This window comes from Lathamus discolor, chromosome 2 (genome assembly GCF_037157495.1).
Source record: "Lathamus discolor isolate bLatDis1 chromosome 2, bLatDis1.hap1, whole genome shotgun sequence".
Lineage (NCBI taxonomy): Eukaryota > Metazoa > Chordata > Aves > Psittaciformes > Psittacidae > Lathamus > Lathamus discolor.
The window spans coordinates 489,759-506,818 of NC_088885.1; the positions used below are offsets into that span (position 1 = coordinate 489,759).

The 17,060-nt window shown below is 52.1% G+C and overlaps 1 long non-coding RNA gene across 3 annotated transcripts; it reads left to right on the forward strand.

Annotated features, from left to right (window-relative positions):
* The first annotated feature begins 14,474 nt into the window (after nt 1–14,474).
* LOC136009080 (uncharacterized) lies at nt 14,475–15,623 on the forward strand. Of its 3 annotated transcripts, none has more exons than XR_010610313.1 (4): nt 14,475–14,839; nt 15,081–15,270; nt 15,343–15,396; nt 15,529–15,623. It is a non-coding gene; the product is annotated as an uncharacterized LOC136009080 (long non-coding RNA). The 3 variants fall into 3 exon arrangements; XR_010610314.1 differs by having other exon boundaries at nt 15,220–15,270; XR_010610312.1 differs by having other exon boundaries at nt 14,475–15,270.
* Nucleotides 15,624–17,060: the final 1,437 nt, after the last annotated feature.

The following is a 17,060-nucleotide window of genomic DNA, read 5'->3' on the forward strand; positions in this document are numbered from 1 at the left end:
TTCAGACCAGTCCAGCCCACTTTAGCCCAACGCAGCCCAGCCCACTACAGTTTAGCCCACTTTAGCCCTTCCCAGACCAACGTAGCGTACTTTAGGCCAGCTCAGTCCAGCCCAGTTTAGCCCAATCCATCTTATCCCTGCCCAATTTAACCCAGTTCAGCCCACTTTACAGCCCAGCCCACTGCAGCTCAGCGCAGACAAGCTGAGCCCAATTAGGCCCACTTTAGCACAGTTCAGCCTGGTTTAGCACAGCCCAGCCAAGACATGATCAGCCACTTCAAGCCAGTTTACCTCAGTTCAGCCCAGTTCAGCCCAGCCCAGCAAAATTTACTCCAATTCGGCCCAGTCCAGTCACTTTCAGACAAGCTCAGATCTGTCTAACCCAGTGAAGCCCCCTTCAGCCCACTTCAGCCACTCCAGCACCGTTCAGCCCAGTTTGGCCCACTTCAGGAGAGTTTAGACCACTTTGGCCCACTTCAGACCAGTCCAGCCCAGTTTAGCCCATTTCAGCACAGTTTAGCCTTGTCCAGCCCAGCAGAGCTCAGCCCACCCTCGCTTGCTACAGGCAAAACGGCTCGTTTGCTACACAGCATGGCTTGGCACTACTTTGACCCAATTCAGACCAGTCCAGCCCACTTTAGCCCAACGCAGCCCAGCCCACTACAGTTTAGCCCACTTTAGCCCTTCCCAGACCAACGTAGCGTACTTTAGGCCAGCTCAGTCCAGCCCAGTTTAGCCCAATCCATCTTATCCCTGCCCAATTTAACCCAGTTCAGCCCACTTTACAGCCCAGCCCACTGCAGCTCAGCGCAGACAAGCTGAGCCCAATTAGGCCCACTTTAGCACAGTTCAGCCTGGTTTAGCACAGCCCAGCCCAGCCAAGACATGATCAGCCACTTCAAGCCACTTTACCTCAGTTCAGCCCAGTTCAGCCCAGCCCAGCAAAATTTACTCCAATTCGGCCCAGTCCAGTCACTTTCAGACAAGCTCAGATCTGTCTAACCCAGTGAAGCCCCCTTCAGCCCACTTCAGCCACTCCAGCACCGTTCAGCCCAGTTTGGCCCACTTCAGGAGAGTTTAGACCACTTTGGCCCACTTCAGACCAGTCCAGCCCAGTTTAGCCCACTTCAGCACACTTTAGCCTTGTCCAGCCCAGCAGAGCTCAGCCCACCCTCGCTTGCTACAGGCAAAACGGCTCGTTTGCTACACAGCATGGCTTGGCACTACTTTGACCCAATTCAGACCAGTCCAGCCCACTTTAGCTCAGTCCAGTGCAATTAAGCCCACCCAAGAACAGTTTAGCCCACTCCAGCACATTTTGGCCCACTTCAGACCTCTCCAGACCACTTTAGCCCAGCACAGCCCAGTTTAGCCCAGTGCACACCAGTCCAGCCCAGCTTATCTCACTTCAGACACTTTACCCCACTTCAGTCCAGGCCACATTAGCCCTGTCCAGCCCATTCCAGCTCACCCCAGCCCCTTCAGCCCACTTCAGCCCAGCGCAGCTAGCTTTAGCAAGGTCCGTTCCACTTTAGCCCAGCCCAGCCCACTTTAGCCCACTTCAGACCAGTTTTGCCCTGGCCAGACCAACTTAGCTCAGCCCAGCCCAGTTCAGACCTGTCCCAACCAATTTAGTACAGTTCTGCAGCGTTTAGCCCAATTCAGACCATCCAGCACACCATAGCCCTTTTGAGCACACTTCAGCCCACTTCAGACCAGCCCAGCACACTTTAGACCACTTCAGCCTAGTTTATCCCAATTCACATCTATCCGGAACACTTTGTCACAGTTAAGCCCAATTCAGACCAGTCCAGCCCACTTTAGCCCAACGCAGCCCAGCCCACTACAGTTTAGCCCACTTTAGCCCTTCCCAGACCAACGTAGCGTACTTTAGGCCAGCTCAGTCCAGCCCAGTTTAGCCCAATCCATCTTATCCCTGCCCAATTTAACCCAGTTCAGCCCACTTTACAGCCCAGCCCACTGCAGCTCAGCGCAGACAAGCTGAGCCCAATTAGGCCCACTTTAGCACAGTTCAGCCTGGTTTAGCACAGCCCAGCAAAGACATGATCAGCCACTTCAAGCCAGTTTACCTCAGTTCAGCCCAGTTCAGCCCAGCCCAGCAAAATTTACTCCAATTCGGCCCAGTCCAGTCACTTTCAGACAAGCTCAGATCTGTCTAACCCAGTGAAGCCCCCTTCAGCCCACTTCAGACACTCCAGCACCGTTCAGCCCAGTTTGGCCCACTTCAGGAGAGTTTAGACCACTTTGGCCCACTTCAGACCAGTCCAGCCCAGTTTAGCCCATTTCAGCACAGTTTAGCCTTGTCCAGCCCAGCAGAGCTCAGCCCACCCTCGCTTGCTACAGGCAAAACGGCTCGTTTGCTACACAGCATGGCTTGGCACTACTTTGACCCAATTCAGACCAGTCCAGCCCACTTTAGCTCAGTCCAGTGCAATTAAGCCCACCCAAGAACAGTTTAGCCCACTCCAGCACATTTTGGCCCACTTCAGACCTCTCCAGACCACTTTAGCCCAGCACAGCCCAGTTTAGCCCAGTGCACACCAGTCCAGCCCAGCTTATCTCACTTCAGACACTTTACCCCACTTCAGTCCAGGCCACATTAGCCCTGTCCAGCCCATTCCAGCTCACCCCAGCCCCTTCAGCCCACTTCAGCCCAGCGCAGCCAGCTTTAGCAAGGCCCGTTCCACTTTAGCCCAGCCCAGCCCACTTTAGCCCACTTCAGACCAGTTTTGCCCTGGCCAGACCAACTTAGCTCAGCCCAGCCCAGTTCAGACCTGTCCCAACCAATTTAGTACAGTTCTGCAGCGTTTAGCCCAATTCAGACCATCCAGCACACCATAGCCCTTTTGAGCACACTTCAGCCCACTTCAGACCAGCCCAGCACACTTTAGACCACTTCAGCCTAGTTTATCCCAATTCACATCTATCCAGAACACTTTGTCACAGTTAAGCCCAATTCAGACCAGTCCAGCCCACTTTAGCCCAACGCAGCCCAGCCCACTACAGTTTAGCCCACTTTAGCCCTTCCCAGACCAACGTAGCGTCCTTTAGGCCAGCTCAGTCCAGCCCAGTTTAGCCCAATCCATCTTATCCCTGCCCAATTTAACCCAGTTCAGCCCACTTTACAGCCCAGCCCACTGCAGCTCAGCGCAGACAAGCTGAGCCCAATTAGGCCCACTTTAGCACAGTTCAGCCTGGTTTAGCACAGCCCAGCCAAGACATGATCAGCCACTTCAAGCCACTTTACCTCAGTTCAGCCCAGTTCAGCCCAGCCCAGCAAAATTTACTCCAATTCGGCCCAGTCCAGTCACTTTCAGACAAGCTCAGATCTGTCTAACCCAGTGAAGCCCCCTTCAGCCCACTTCAGCCACTCCAGCACCGTTCAGCCCAGTTTGGCCCACTTCAGGAGAGTTTAGACCACTTTGGCCCACTTCAGACCAGTCCAGCCCAGTTTAGCCCACTTCAGCACAGTTTAGCCTTGTCCAGCCCAGCAGAGCTCAGCCCACCCTCGCTTGCTACAGGCAAAACAGCTCGTTTGCTACACAGCATGGCTTGGCACTACTTTGACCCAATTCAGACCAGTCCAGCCCACTTTAGCTCAGTCCAGTGCAATTAAGCCCACCCAAGAACAGTTTAGCCCACTCCAGCACATTTTGGCCCACTTCAGACCTCTCCAGACCACTTTAGCCCAGCACAGCCCAGTTTAGCCCAGTGCACACCAGTCCAGCCCAGCTTATCTTACTTCAGACACTTTACCCCACTTCAGTCCAGGCCACATTAGCCCTGTCCAGCCCATTCCAGCTCACCCCAGCCCCTTCAGCCCACTTCAGCCCAGCGCAGCCAGCTTTAGCAAGGTCCGTTCCACTTTAGCCCAGCCCAGCCCACTTTAGCCCACTTCAGACCAGTTTTGCCCTGGCCAGACCAACTTAGCTCAGCCCAGCCCAGTTCAGACCTGTCCCAACCAATTTAGCACAGTTCTGCAGCGTTTAGCCCAATTCAGACCATCCAGCACACCATAGCCCTTTTGAGCACACTTCAGCCCACTTCAGACCAGCCCAGCACACTTTAGACCACTTCAGCCTAGTTTATCCCAATTCACATCTATCCAGAACACTTTGTCACAGTTAAGCCCAATTCAGACCAGTCCAGCCCACTTTAGCCCAACGCAGCCCAGCCCACTACAGTTTAGCCCACTTTAGCCCTTCCCAGACCAACGTAGCGTACTTTAGGCCAGCTCAGTCCAGCCCAGTTTAGCCCAATCCATCTTATCCCTGCCCAATTTAACCCAGTTCAGCCCACTTTACAGCCCAGCCCACTGCAGCTCAGCACAGACAAGCTGAGCCCAATTAGGCCCACTTTAGCACAGTTCAGCCTGGTTTAGCACAGCCCAGCCCAGCCAAGACATGATCAGCCACTTCAAGCCAGTTTACCTCAGTTCAGCCCAGCCCAGCAAAATTTACTCCAATTCGGCCCAGTCCAGTCACTTTCAGACAAGCTCAGATCTGTCTAACCCAGTGAAGCCCCCTTCAGCCCACTTCAGCCACTCCAGCACCGTTCAGCCCAGTTTGGCCCACTTCAGGAGAGTTTAGACCACTTTGGCCCACTTCAGACCAGTCCAGCCCAGTTTAGCCCATTTCAGCACAGTTTAGCCTTGTCCAGCCCAGCAGAGCTCAGCCCACCGTCGCTTGCTACAGGCAAAACGGCTCGTTTGCTACACAGCATGGCTTGGCACTACTTTGACCCAATTCAGACCAGTCCAGCCCACTTTAGCCCAACGCAGCCCAGCCCACTACAGTTTAGCCCACTTTAGCCCTTCCCAGACCAATGTAGCGTACTTTAGGCCAGCTCAGTCCAGCCCAGTTTAGCCCAATCCATCTTATCCCTGCCCAATTTAACCCAGTTCAGCCCACTTTACAGCCCAGCCCACTGCAGCTCAGCGCAGACAAGCTGAGCCCAATTAGGCCCACTTTAGCACAGTTCAGCCTGGTTTAGCACAGCCCAGCCCAGCCAAGACATGATCAGCCACTTCAAGCCACTTTACCTCAGTTCAGCCCAGTTCAGCCCAGCCCAGCAAAATTTACTCCAATTCGGCCCAGTCCAGTCACTTTCAGACAAGCTCAGATCTGTCTAACCCAGTGAAGCCCCCTTCAGCCCACTTCAGCCACTCCAGCACCGTTCAGCCCAGTTTGGCCCACTTCAGGAGAGTTTAGACCACTTTGGCCCACTTCAGACCAGTCCAGCCCAGTTTAGCCCACTTCAGCACAGTTTAGCCTTGTCCAGCCCAGCAGAGCTCAGCCCACCCTCGCTTGCTACAGGCAAAACGGCTCGTTTGCTACACAGCATGGCTTGGCACTACTTTGACCCAATTCAGACCAGTCCAGCCCACTTTAGCTCAGTCCAGTGCAATTAAGCCCACCCAAGGACAGTTTAGCCCACTCCAGCACATTTTGGCCCACTTCAGACCTCTCCAGACCACTTTAGCCCAGCACAGCCCAGTTTAGCCCAGTGCACACCAGTCCAGCCCAGCTTATCTCACTTCAGACACTTTACCCCACTTCAGTCCAGGCCACATTAGCCCTGTCCAGCCCATTCCAGCTCACCCCAGCCCCTTCAGCCCACTTCAGCCCAGCGCAGCCAGCTTTAGCAAGGTCCGTTCCACTTTAGCCCAGCCCAGCCCACTTCAGACCAGTTTTGCCCTGGCCAGACCAACTTAGCTCAGCCCAGCCCAGTTCAGACCTGTCCCAACCAATTTAGCACAGTTCTGCAGCGTTTAGCCCAATTCAGACCATCCAGCACACCATAGCCCTTTTGAGCACACTTCAGCCCACTTCAGACCAGCCCAGCACACTTTAGACCACTTCAGCCTAGTTTATCCCAATTCACATCTATCCAGAACACTTTGTCACAGTTAAGCCCAATTCAGACCAGTCCAGCCCACTTTAGCCCAACGCAGCCCAGCCCACTACAGTTTAGCCCACTTTAGCCCTTCCCAGACCAACGTAGCGTACTTTAGGCCAGCTCAGTCCAGCCCAGTTTAGCCCAATCCATCTTATCCCTGCCCAATTTAACCCAGTTCAGCCCACTTTACAGCCCAGCCCACTGCAGCTCAGCGCAGACAAGCTGAGCCCAATTAGGCCCACTTTAGCACAGTTCAGCCTGGTTTAGCACAGCCCAGCCCAGCCAAGACATGATCAGCCACTTCAAGCCAGTTTACCCCAGTTCAGCCCAGCCCAGCAAAATTTACTCCAATTCGGCCCAGTCCAGTCACTTTCAGACAAGCTCAGATCTGTCTAACCCAGTGAAGCCCCCTTCAGCCCACTTCAGCCACTCCAGCACCGTTCAACCCAGTTTGGCCCACTTCAGGAGAGTTTAGACCACTTTGGCCCACTTCAGACCAGTCCAGCCCAGTTTAGCCCACTTCAGCACAGTTTAGCCTTGTCCAGCCCAGCAGAGCCCAGCCCACCCTCGCTTGCTACAGGCAAAACGGCTCGTTTGCTACACAGCATGGCTTGGCACTACTTTGGCCCAATTCAGACCAGTCCAGCCCACTTTAGCTCAGTCCGGTGCAATTAAGCCCACCCAAGAACAGTTTAGCCCAGTCCAGCACATTTTGGCCCATTTCAGACCTCTCCAGACCACTTTAGCCCAGCACAGCCCAGTTTAGCCCAGTGCACACCAGTCCAGCCCAGCTTATCTCACTTCAGACACTTTACCCCACTTCAGTCCAGGCCACATTAGCCCTGTCCAGCCCATTCCAGCTCACCCCAGCCCCTTCAGCCCACTTCAGCCCAGCGCAGCAAGCTTTAGCAAGGCCCGTTCCACTTTAGCCGAGCCCAGCCCACTTCAGACCAGTTCAGACCAGTTTTGCCCTGGCCAGACCAACTTAGCTCAGCCCAGCCCAGTTCAGACCTGTCCCAACCAATTTAGCACAGTTCTGCAGCGTTTAGCCCAATTCAGACCATCCAGCACACCATAAGCCCTTTGAGCACACTTCAGCCCACTTCAGACCAGCCCAGCACACTTTAGACCACTTCAGCCTAGTTTATCCCAATTCACATCTATCCAGAACACTTTGTCACAGTTAAGCCCAATTCAGACCAGTCCAGCCCACTTTAGCCCAACGCAGCCCAGCCCACTACAGTTTAGCCCACTTTAGCCCTTCCCAGACCAACATAGCGTCCTTTAGGCCAGCTCAGTCCAGCCCAGTTTAGCCCAATCCATCTTATCCCTGCCCAATTTAACCCAGTTCAGCCCACTTTACAGCCCAGCCCACTGCTGCTCAGCGCAGACAAGCTGAGCCCAATTAGGCCCACTTTAGCACAGTTCAGCCTGGTTTAGCACCGCCCAGCCCAGCCAAGACATGATCAGCCACTTCAAGCCAGTTTACCTCAGTTCAGCCCAGTTCAGCCCAGCCCAGCAAAATTTACTCCAATTCGGCCCAGTCCAGTCACTTTCAGACAAGCTCAGATCTGTCTAACCCAGTGAAGCCCCCTTCAGCCCACTTCAGCCACTCCAGCACCGTTCAGCCCAGTTTGGCCCACTTCAGGAGAGTTTAGACCACTTTGGCCCACGTCAGACCAGTCCAGCCCAGTTTAGCCCATTTCAGCACAGTTTAGCCTTGTCCAGCCCAGCAGAGCTCAGCCCACCCTCGCTTGCTACAGGCAAAACGGCTCGTTTGCTACACAGCATGGCTTGGCACTACTTTGACCCAATTCAGACCAGTCCAGCCCACTTTAGCTCAGTCCAGTGCAATTAAGCCCACCCAAGAACAGTTTAGCCCACTCCAGCACATTTTGGCCCACTTCAGACCTCTCCAGACCACTTTAGCCCAGCACAGCCCAGTTTAGCCCAGTGCACACCAGTCCAGCCCAGCTTATCTCACTTCAGACACTTTACCCCACTTCAGTCCAGGCCACATTAGCCCTGTCCAGCCCATTCCAGCTCACCCCAGCCCCTTCAGCCCACTTCAGCCCAGCGCAGCCAGCTTTAGCAAGGTCCGTTCCACTTTAGCCCAGCCCAGCCCACTTTAGCCCACTTCAGACCAGTTTTGCCCTGGCCAGACCAACTTAGCTCAGCCCAGCCCAGTTCAGACCTGTCCCAACCAATTTAGCACAGTTCTGCAGCGTTTAGCCCAATTCAGACCATCCAGCACACCATAGCCCTTTTGAGCACACTTCAGCCCACTTCAGACCAGCCCAGCACACTTTAGACCACTTCAGCCTAGTTTATCCCAATTCACATCTATCCGGAACACTTTGTCACAGTTAAGCCCAATTCAGACCAGTCCAGCCCACTTTAGCCCAACGCAGCCCAGCCCACTACAGTTTAGCCCACTTTAGCCCTTCCCAGACCAACGTAGCGTACTTTAGGCCAGCTCAGTCCAGCCCAGTTTAGCCCAATCCATCTTATCCCTGCCCAATTTAACCCAGTTCAGCCCACTTTAGAGCCCAGCCCACTGCAGCTCAGCGCAGACAAGCTGAGCCCAATTAGGCCCACTTTAGCACAGTTCAGCCTGGTTTAGCACAGCCCAGCCCAGCCAAGACATGATCAGCCACTTCAAGCCAGTTTACCTCAGTTCAGCCCAGCCCAGCAAAATTTACTCCAATTCGGCCCAGTCCAGTCACTTTCAGACAAGCTCAGATCTGTCTAACCCAGTGAAGCCCCCTTCAGCCCACTTCAGCCACTCCAGCACCGTTCAGCCCAGTTTGGCCCACTTCAGGAGAGTTTAGACCACTTTGGCCCACTTCAGACCAGTCCAGCCCAGTTTAGCCCACTTCAGCACAGTTTAGCCTTGTCCAGCCCAGCAGAGCTCAGCCCACCCTCGCTTGCTACAGGCAAAACGGCTCATTTGCTACACAGCATGGCTTGGCACTACTTTGACCCAATTCAGACCAGTCCAGCCCACTTTAGCTCAGACCAGTGCAATTAAGCCCACCCAAGAACAGTTTAGCCCACTCCAGCACATTTTGGCCCACTTCAGACCTCTCCAGACCACTTTAGCCCAGCACAGCCCAGTTTAGCCCAGTGCACACCCGTCCAGCCCAGCTTATCTCACTTCAGACACTTTACCCCACTTCAGTCCAGGCCACATTAGCCCTGTCCAGCCCATTCCAGCTCACCCCAGCCCCTTCAGCCCACTTCAGCCCAGCGCAGCAAGCTTTAGCAAGGCCCGTTCCACTTTAGCCCAGCCCAGCCCACTTCAGACCAGTTCAGACCAGTTTTGCCCTGGCCAGACCAACTTAGCTCAGCCCAGCCCAGTTCAGACCTGTCCCAACCAATTTAGCACAGTTCTGCAGCGTTTAGCCCAATTCAGACCATCCAGCACACCATAAGCCCTTTGAGCACACTTCAGCCCACTTCAGACCAGCCCAGCACACTTTAGACCACTTCAGCCTAGTTTATCCCAATTCACATCTATCCAGAACACTTTGTCACAGTTAAGCCCAATTCAGACCAGTCCAGCCCACTTTAGCCCAACGCAGCCCAGCCCACTACAGTTTAGCCCACTTTAGCCCTTCCCAGACCAACATAGCGTCCTTTAGGCCAGCTCAGTCCAGCCCAGTTTAGCCCAATCCATCTTATCCCTGCCCAATTTAACCCAGTTCAGCCCACTTTACAGCCCAGCCCACTGCTGCTCAGCGCAGACAAGCTGAGCCCAATTAGGCCCACTTTAGCACAGTTCAGCCTGGTTTAGCACAGCCCAGCCCAGCCAAGACATGATCAGCCACTTCAAGCCAGTTTACCTCAGTTCAGCCCAGTTCAGCCCAGCCCAGCAAAATTTACTCCAATTCGGCCCAGTCCAGTCACTTTCAGACAAGCTCAGATCTGTCTAACCCAGTGAAGCCCCCTTCAGCCCACTTCAGCCACTCCAGCACCGTTCAGCCCAGTTTGGCCCACTTCAGGAGAGTTTAGACCACTTTGGCCCACTTCAGACCAGTCCAGCCCAGTTTAGCCCACTTCAGCACAGTTTAGCCTTGTCCAGCCCAGCAGAGCTCAGCCCACCCTCGCTTGCTACAGGCAAAACGGCTCGTTTGCTACACAGCATGGCTTGGCACTACTTTGACCCAATTCAGACCAGTCCAGCCCACTTTAGCTCAGTCCAGTGCAATTAAGCCCACCCAAGAACAGTTTAGCCCACTCCAGCACATTTTGGCCCACTTCAGACCTCTCCAGACCACTTTAGCCCAGCACAGCCCAGTTTAGCCCAGTGCACACCAGTCCAGCCCAGCTTATCTCACTTCAGACACTTTACCCCACTTCAGTCCAGGCCACATTAGCCCTGTCCAGCCCATTCCAGCTCACCCCAGCCCCTTCAGCCCACTTCAGCCCAGCGCAGCCAGCTTTAGCAAGGTCCGTTCCACTTTAGCCCAGCCCAGCCCACTTTAGCCCACTTCAGACCAGTTTTGCCCTGGCCAGACCAACTTAGCTCAGCCCAGCCCAGTTCAGACCTGTCCCAACCAATTTAGCACAGTTCTGCAGCGTTTAGCCCAATTCAGACCATCCAGCACACCATAGCCCTTTTGAGCACACTTCAGCCCACTTCAGACCAGCCCAGCACACTTTAGACCACTTCAGCCTAGTTTATCCCAATTCACATCTATCCAGAACACTTTGTCACAGTTAAGCCCAATTCAGACCAGTCCAGCCCACTTTAGCCCAACGCAGCCCAGCCCACTACAGTTTAGCCCACTTTAGCCCTTCCCAGACCAACGTAGCGTACTTTAGGCCAGCTCAGTCCAGCCCAGTTTAGCCCAATCCATCTTATCCCTGCCCAATTTAACCCAGTTCAGCCCACTTTAGAGCCCAGCCCACTGCAGCTCAGCGCAGACAAGCTGAGCCCAATTAGGCCCACTTTAGCACAGTTCAGCCTGGTTTAGCACAGCCCAGCCCAGCCAAGACATGATCAGCCACTTCAAGCCAGTTTACCTCAGTTCAGCCCAGCCCAGCAAAATTTACTCCAATTCGGCCCAGTCCAGTCACTTTCAGACAAGCTCAGATCTGTCTAACCCAGTGAAGCCCCCTTCAGCCCACTTCAGCCACTCCAGCACCGTTCAGCCCAGTTTGGCCCACTTCAGGAGAGTTTAGACCACTTTGGCCCACTTCAGACCAGTCCAGCCCAGTTTAGCCCACTTCAGCACAGTTTAGCCTTGTCCAGCCCAGCAGAGCTCAGCCCACCCTCGCTTGCTACAGGCAAAACGGCTCGTTTGCTACACAGCATGGCTTGGCACTACTTTGACCCAATTCAGACCAGTCCAGCCCACTTTAGCTCAGACCAGTGCAATTAAGCCCACCCAAGAACAGTTTAGCCCACTCCAGCACATTTTGGCCCACTTCAGACCTCTCCAGACCACTTTAGCCCAGCACAGCCCAGTTTAGCCCAGTGCACACCCGTCCAGCCCAGCTTATCTCACTTCAGACACTTTACCCCACTTCAGTCCAGGCCACATTAGCCCTGTCCAGCCCATTCCAGCTCACCCCAGCCCCTTCAGCCCACTTCAGCCCAGCGCAGCCAGCTTTAGCAAGGTCCGTTCCACTTTAGCCCAGCCCAGCCCACTTTAGCCCACTTCAGACCAGTTTTGCCCTGGCCAGACCAACTTAGCTCAGCCCAGCCCAGTTCAGACCTGTCCCAACCAATTTAGCACAGTTCTGCAGCGTTTAGCCCAATTCAGACCATCCAGCACACCATAGCCCTTTTGAGCACACTTCAGCCCACTTCAGACCAGCCCAGCACACTTTAGACCACTTCAGCCTAGTTTATCCCAATTCACATCTATCCAGAACACTTTGTCACAGTTAAGCCCAATTCAGACCAGTCCAGCCCACTTTAGCCCAACGCAGCCCAGCCCACTACAGTTTAGCCCACTTTAGCCCTTCCCAGACCAACGTAGCGTACTTTAGGCCAGCTCAGTCCAGCCCAGTTTAGCCCAATCCATCTTATCCCTGCCCAATTTAACCCAGTTCAGCCCACTTTAGAGCCCAGCCCACTGCAGCTCAGCGCAGACAAGCTGAGCCCAATTAGGCCCACTTTAGCACAGTTCAGCCTGGTTTAGCACAGCCCAGCCCAGCCAAGACATGATCAGCCACTTCAAGCCAGTTTACCTCAGTTCAGCCCAGCCCAGCAAAATTTACTCCAATTCGGCCCAGTCCAGTCACTTTCAGACAAGCTCAGATCTGTCTAACCCAGTGAAGCCCCCTTCAGCCCACTTCAGCCACTCCAGCACCGTTCAGCCCAGTTTGGCCCACTTCAGGAGAGTTTAGACCACTTTGGCCCACTTCAGACCAGTCCAGCCCAGTTTAGCCCACTTCAGCACAGTTTAGCCTTGTCCAGCCCAGCAGAGCTCAGCCCACCCTCGCTTGCTACAGGCAAAACGGCTCGTTTGCTACACAGCATGGCTTGGCACTACTTTGACCCAATTCAGACCAGTCCAGCCCACTTTAGCTCAGACCAGTGCAATTAAGCCCACCCAAGAACAGTTTAGCCCACTCCAGCACATTTTGGCTTTTTCTAGAGCTAACCATTTGCCTACAGGCACCCTCGACTGTTTTCAGACATTCTGGCTCAAATACTACATTGGAATGCTAGATCTCAAACCCCTTCCTGCCATTCTGACATTGTCCCCCACGCCCTCGCCTCCTACAGGAGGCCTTCTACTTACCTTGCGTAGTGCCATTCGTGTCGAGGCCGCCTCTCTGCTCAGAACTCCCACAGCAGACTCCAGTCATGTTGCTGCCCTTGCCAAGTTGCTCTTCATTATCTGACAGAAGCAAAAAAAGGGCAACACGTTGTGCTGGCCATCACCTCCAGCACCCCAGGCATCCAGCCCAGCCTTTTCCTTACCTTCCTTCTGCCTCCTCCCAAGCTCCTCACACCATGCTTGCTTGTCTCAAAGCAACTCCAGAGTCTGATGCAGGGCCTCTTCTCCCCTGCATGCCCTAGGAGTTCAACAGAAGCCAATTGCCATGGTTCTTGCGTAAGTGATCAACTCCACAATCCTTCTGCTTATTCCTCTGACTCACTTCAAGCACTCATCCAACTCCCAACATAAAAGACAAGACCTGCAATACCAAACAAATACTAAATCTTTTTGCCATGTTCTTCTAAACATGAGGGCATCACACAAAATGAAACCCTTTACCTTTTCATAGCTGGAACTGGAAGCTGGATGAAACCCTTAGAAGGCTCCTGCTGATGTGACTGAAAAAAAAAGCTGTCCTCTTCTTTATGTTTGTAAGTAAGGAACACGAATGCCTGACCAGCTTTTAACCAGCCAACACAAGCACTCAGTATATAAAGGACTAAGTTCCAAGAACAAGCTTAACACTTTCAGTTCTAGCAGTGAGTTGGAAGCACCAAAACAGCTCACAAGCTAATGCACTCATTAAAACAGTCAAGCTGTACTACCCTGCCCACTATAAGATGGTGCTAAAAAAAGTCCCACTTATTTTTTCTCATCCCCATGGTGTATTTCAAATCTCTTTCTGCTATCCTGATGCTGTTTCCCCCATCTGTTCTGTGGAAAACTTTTCTTTCTGCTTAGTTTTTATAGTGTCATAAGTCTCAAACTAAAGTTGTTGCTCAGATCTCCCACACTAGACACATGGGTGTTTACTGCACCCACCCAATTTATTTTTATCATTTGCAGTAACAGGAGTAAAAGGAAAAAATAAAAGAACTGCCACACAACATTCTGTAGACTAAGACAAGGAAATTCCCTGAAATATTTATTATATGCAGACTGTAATGAACAAGCACTCTGTAATTTAGAGTTTTAAAATGAGAAATATACAAGCTGAAAAGCATTCTTTTACCTTTCCCTGCAAAAAGTCATCAGTTATTTAACAGTCACTACATCCTAAAAGAACATTAATATTATGTTTGTTATTCTTTAGACCCAAGTGTCCAACTTAGTTTTTGAAAGAGCACAAACCCAAAGGCACTCTTGAAGTAACTCTTAAACATATAAATGGAATGTTTGTTTAGTAACCACTGTTATAACTATTTTATGAGAAATAAAAGACAAGTAATAAGAACATAAACTGTAAACAAATTTTTCTTTAAGTTCTGTGGCTAAGAGCAATAAAAACAGTTACCTGAACACCACCACTAACAACAGCATCTTAAGTAAAACCACAGCACAAAAAAATTCATTAATACAAGAAGATGCAAAACCAAAGATAGCTTAAAAAATTTAGCCTAGAAAAAATCATTTCAAAGAACTCAAAAAACAAAAGCCATACACACACCATTAAAACCACAAAACGCCCCAAAGACCTTACCTTGAACAGCAACAAATCCTAAAGAAGACCCTTACTCCGAAGCTGTGCCTTATATACCCCAGGCCCTACTCACAACCCCCCCCAGTGCCCTGGCTCAGGTGTGGGGCAAACCAGCTGCTGGGATAAAAACAGCCTGACAAGGTGCACCTGGTTTTATTGTTTTGGGTTTGGTTTCTTGGCTGCTCTCTGATTTTAACTTCTTGGGTTTCTTTTTGGGGCTTAGATTTCTATTCAAAATTCTCAGATTCCATAGCTTCACTTTTATGAAGCTGGGCTCAAAACTATACTTGGTTTCAGACTGGGTGGGGGTTTTCTGTCTCACATTCTAGGGCTTAGTCTCAAAGAGGTTTTCTTCCACACAGACTGGCTCAGGCTCATATACTTAAACAGCACAGACACTCTAGTTCAGATTTAGGCTCAATTTGGCATTGACTGGCTCACCCAACCACACGAGTCTCACATCGAGACTAACACAGGCTTCCTGGTTCAGACTAGCTCTCACATTCTAACTAAACAAAGACATTCAGGTGATTTAGCCAAGGTGAGCAAAGCTTAGACCACCCAAGCAGCAATTTATTTTAGGGTCTTGTCATTTTCATAAAGCTGCAATTACTTTTTGTTGGTGGTGTATTCCAGGGGGTGTACACGTTAGAATAAAGGGATGGAAAAGCTCTGAGGGCTAGTGGATGAGTAGTAAAGTGACAGGAGAGAGAGATGGGACTTCCTGAGGGAAGGGTGCAGCTTCTGTATCTCTGTCAGTGTGTGCATGTTCCCTTTTCTAGGTGCTGCAGATAACTCGAGGGAGGTGAAGCTGCAAACTCAGGAGGGCTGTGAGAAGATCGGGGGTTGTGTGTGTTGGGGGTGCTTAATTGTTGAGGAGAGCATGGCAAAGGGGTTCAGTATTTGTGCTCGGTGTTGCAGGGCTGCCCTCTACCTTTGGAGTCGGATGAGTGCTTGAAGTGAGTCAGACAGGTAAGGAGAAGGATAGTGGGGTCGGTCCCTTTTTGCAAGCAGGGTGATTATTTGTCTCTATTGTACTCCTAGGACCTGGAGGTGAGGAGAGGCTCAGTGTCGGACTCCACTGTGGGTTTGGAACAGGCAAGCACAATGTTGATGAGCTTTGAAGGAGGAAGAGGGCTGTTACAGAGCAGGCCAGCACTGGTGGGTGGGGTGGTGGTGATGATGGTGGCCAGCACAGTGTGTTCCTGTTTGCTCCTTTGTTTGCTGCAGGTGATAAAGAGAAACTTGGCAGCTGTGGCAAGATCACAGGACTCTGATGTGGGTGTTCTGAGCATCAAGGCCAGCTTGAAACCCATGGCACTATGGAAGCTAAGTAGAGGGACTGCTGCTTGGGACTGGAGGGTGGGGGACAAGGTCCGGATGGCAGGAAGGGGTTTGAAATGTAGCATGGGGCTGAGGGAAAGGCAGGGGGTTACTCTGTAGCATGAGCTTACATGGGTAGGGCAGCTACAGCTTGACTGTGTTAGGGAGGGAGGGTGTCACCCACAGCCCTTCCCTCAGTGACCTGGGTCAGGGGTGAGGCAAACCCCCAGCTGGGATAAGAGCACCCTGACGATCCACAGCTGGGTCTTGTTTCATCTGGTTCTGGTTCATTGCCTGCTCCCCGGCTTTAATTTTCTGGCTTTCATTGGCTTAGACTCATATTCAAGACTGGCAGACAGTGCAGGCTCCCTCTCACACAGACTGGCTCAGACTCATACTCACGTTTAAGGTGCACAGATGTTCCCTGGCACTGACTTCTCCTCACACTCAGTTAGGCTCAGTCTGACACTGACTGGCTCATGCATCCACACAAATCTCACGTTGATTCTAACATAGAATTCCTGGTTCTGACTACCTGGCTAAGACTCCCTGGCTCAAACTCATCCTCACGCTCGAGCTGAAAAATAACATTCAGATGACTCAGTCAAGGTGAGCCATGCTTGGAACACCCCAGTAGCAACTTATTTCAGGGTCGGCCAAAGCTTCTGTTTTTCTCTCCATGAGTGCCTGTTTCCATTTCTTTTTTAGGTGCCACACTTAAATCAAGAGAGGTGAAGCTGCCAGCTGAGGAGGGCTGTGAGAAGGTTGTCTGCGTGAGTGGTGAGTAAGAGCTGAGAATAACATGGCAAAGGGTTCAGTAGTAGTGTTGGTTATTGCAGGTCTTGCGTTCTACTTCTGCAGTCAGATGAGTATTTGAGGTGAGTCGGAGAGGTAACAATAATGGTTGTGGGGTTGGTCATTTTCTACAAGCACCATGGTCATTTCTTTCTATTGTGCTCCTAGGTCCTAGAGTGCAGGAGAAGCCCAGCATTGTATTCTGCAATAGATTGGGAGTAGGTGAGCATAATGTAAAGGCGAAGTAGAGTTACAGGAAAGGCTGGCATAGATGGCTGGGATGCTGGAGAGGACGGCCAGCACAACGTGTTGCCCTTTTTTTGTTTCTGTCAGATGATGAAGAGGAACTTGGCAAGGGGAGCAGCATGGCTGTCATCTGCTGTGGGAGTTCCGAGCAGTGAGGCCGCCTCGAGACGCACGGCACTACGCACGCTAAGTAGAGGGCCTCCTGTAGGAGGTGAGGGCGTGGGGGACAATGTCAGAGTGGCAGGAAGGGGTTTGAGATGTAGCATTCCAATGTAGTATTTGAGCCAGAATGTCTGAGGACACAGTAGAGGGTGCCTGGAGGTAAATGGTCAGAGTCTGGGGTGTTGTGTTGGGGACAATAGGAAATAATGGTCTGTGGTGAAACACACCAAGATGGG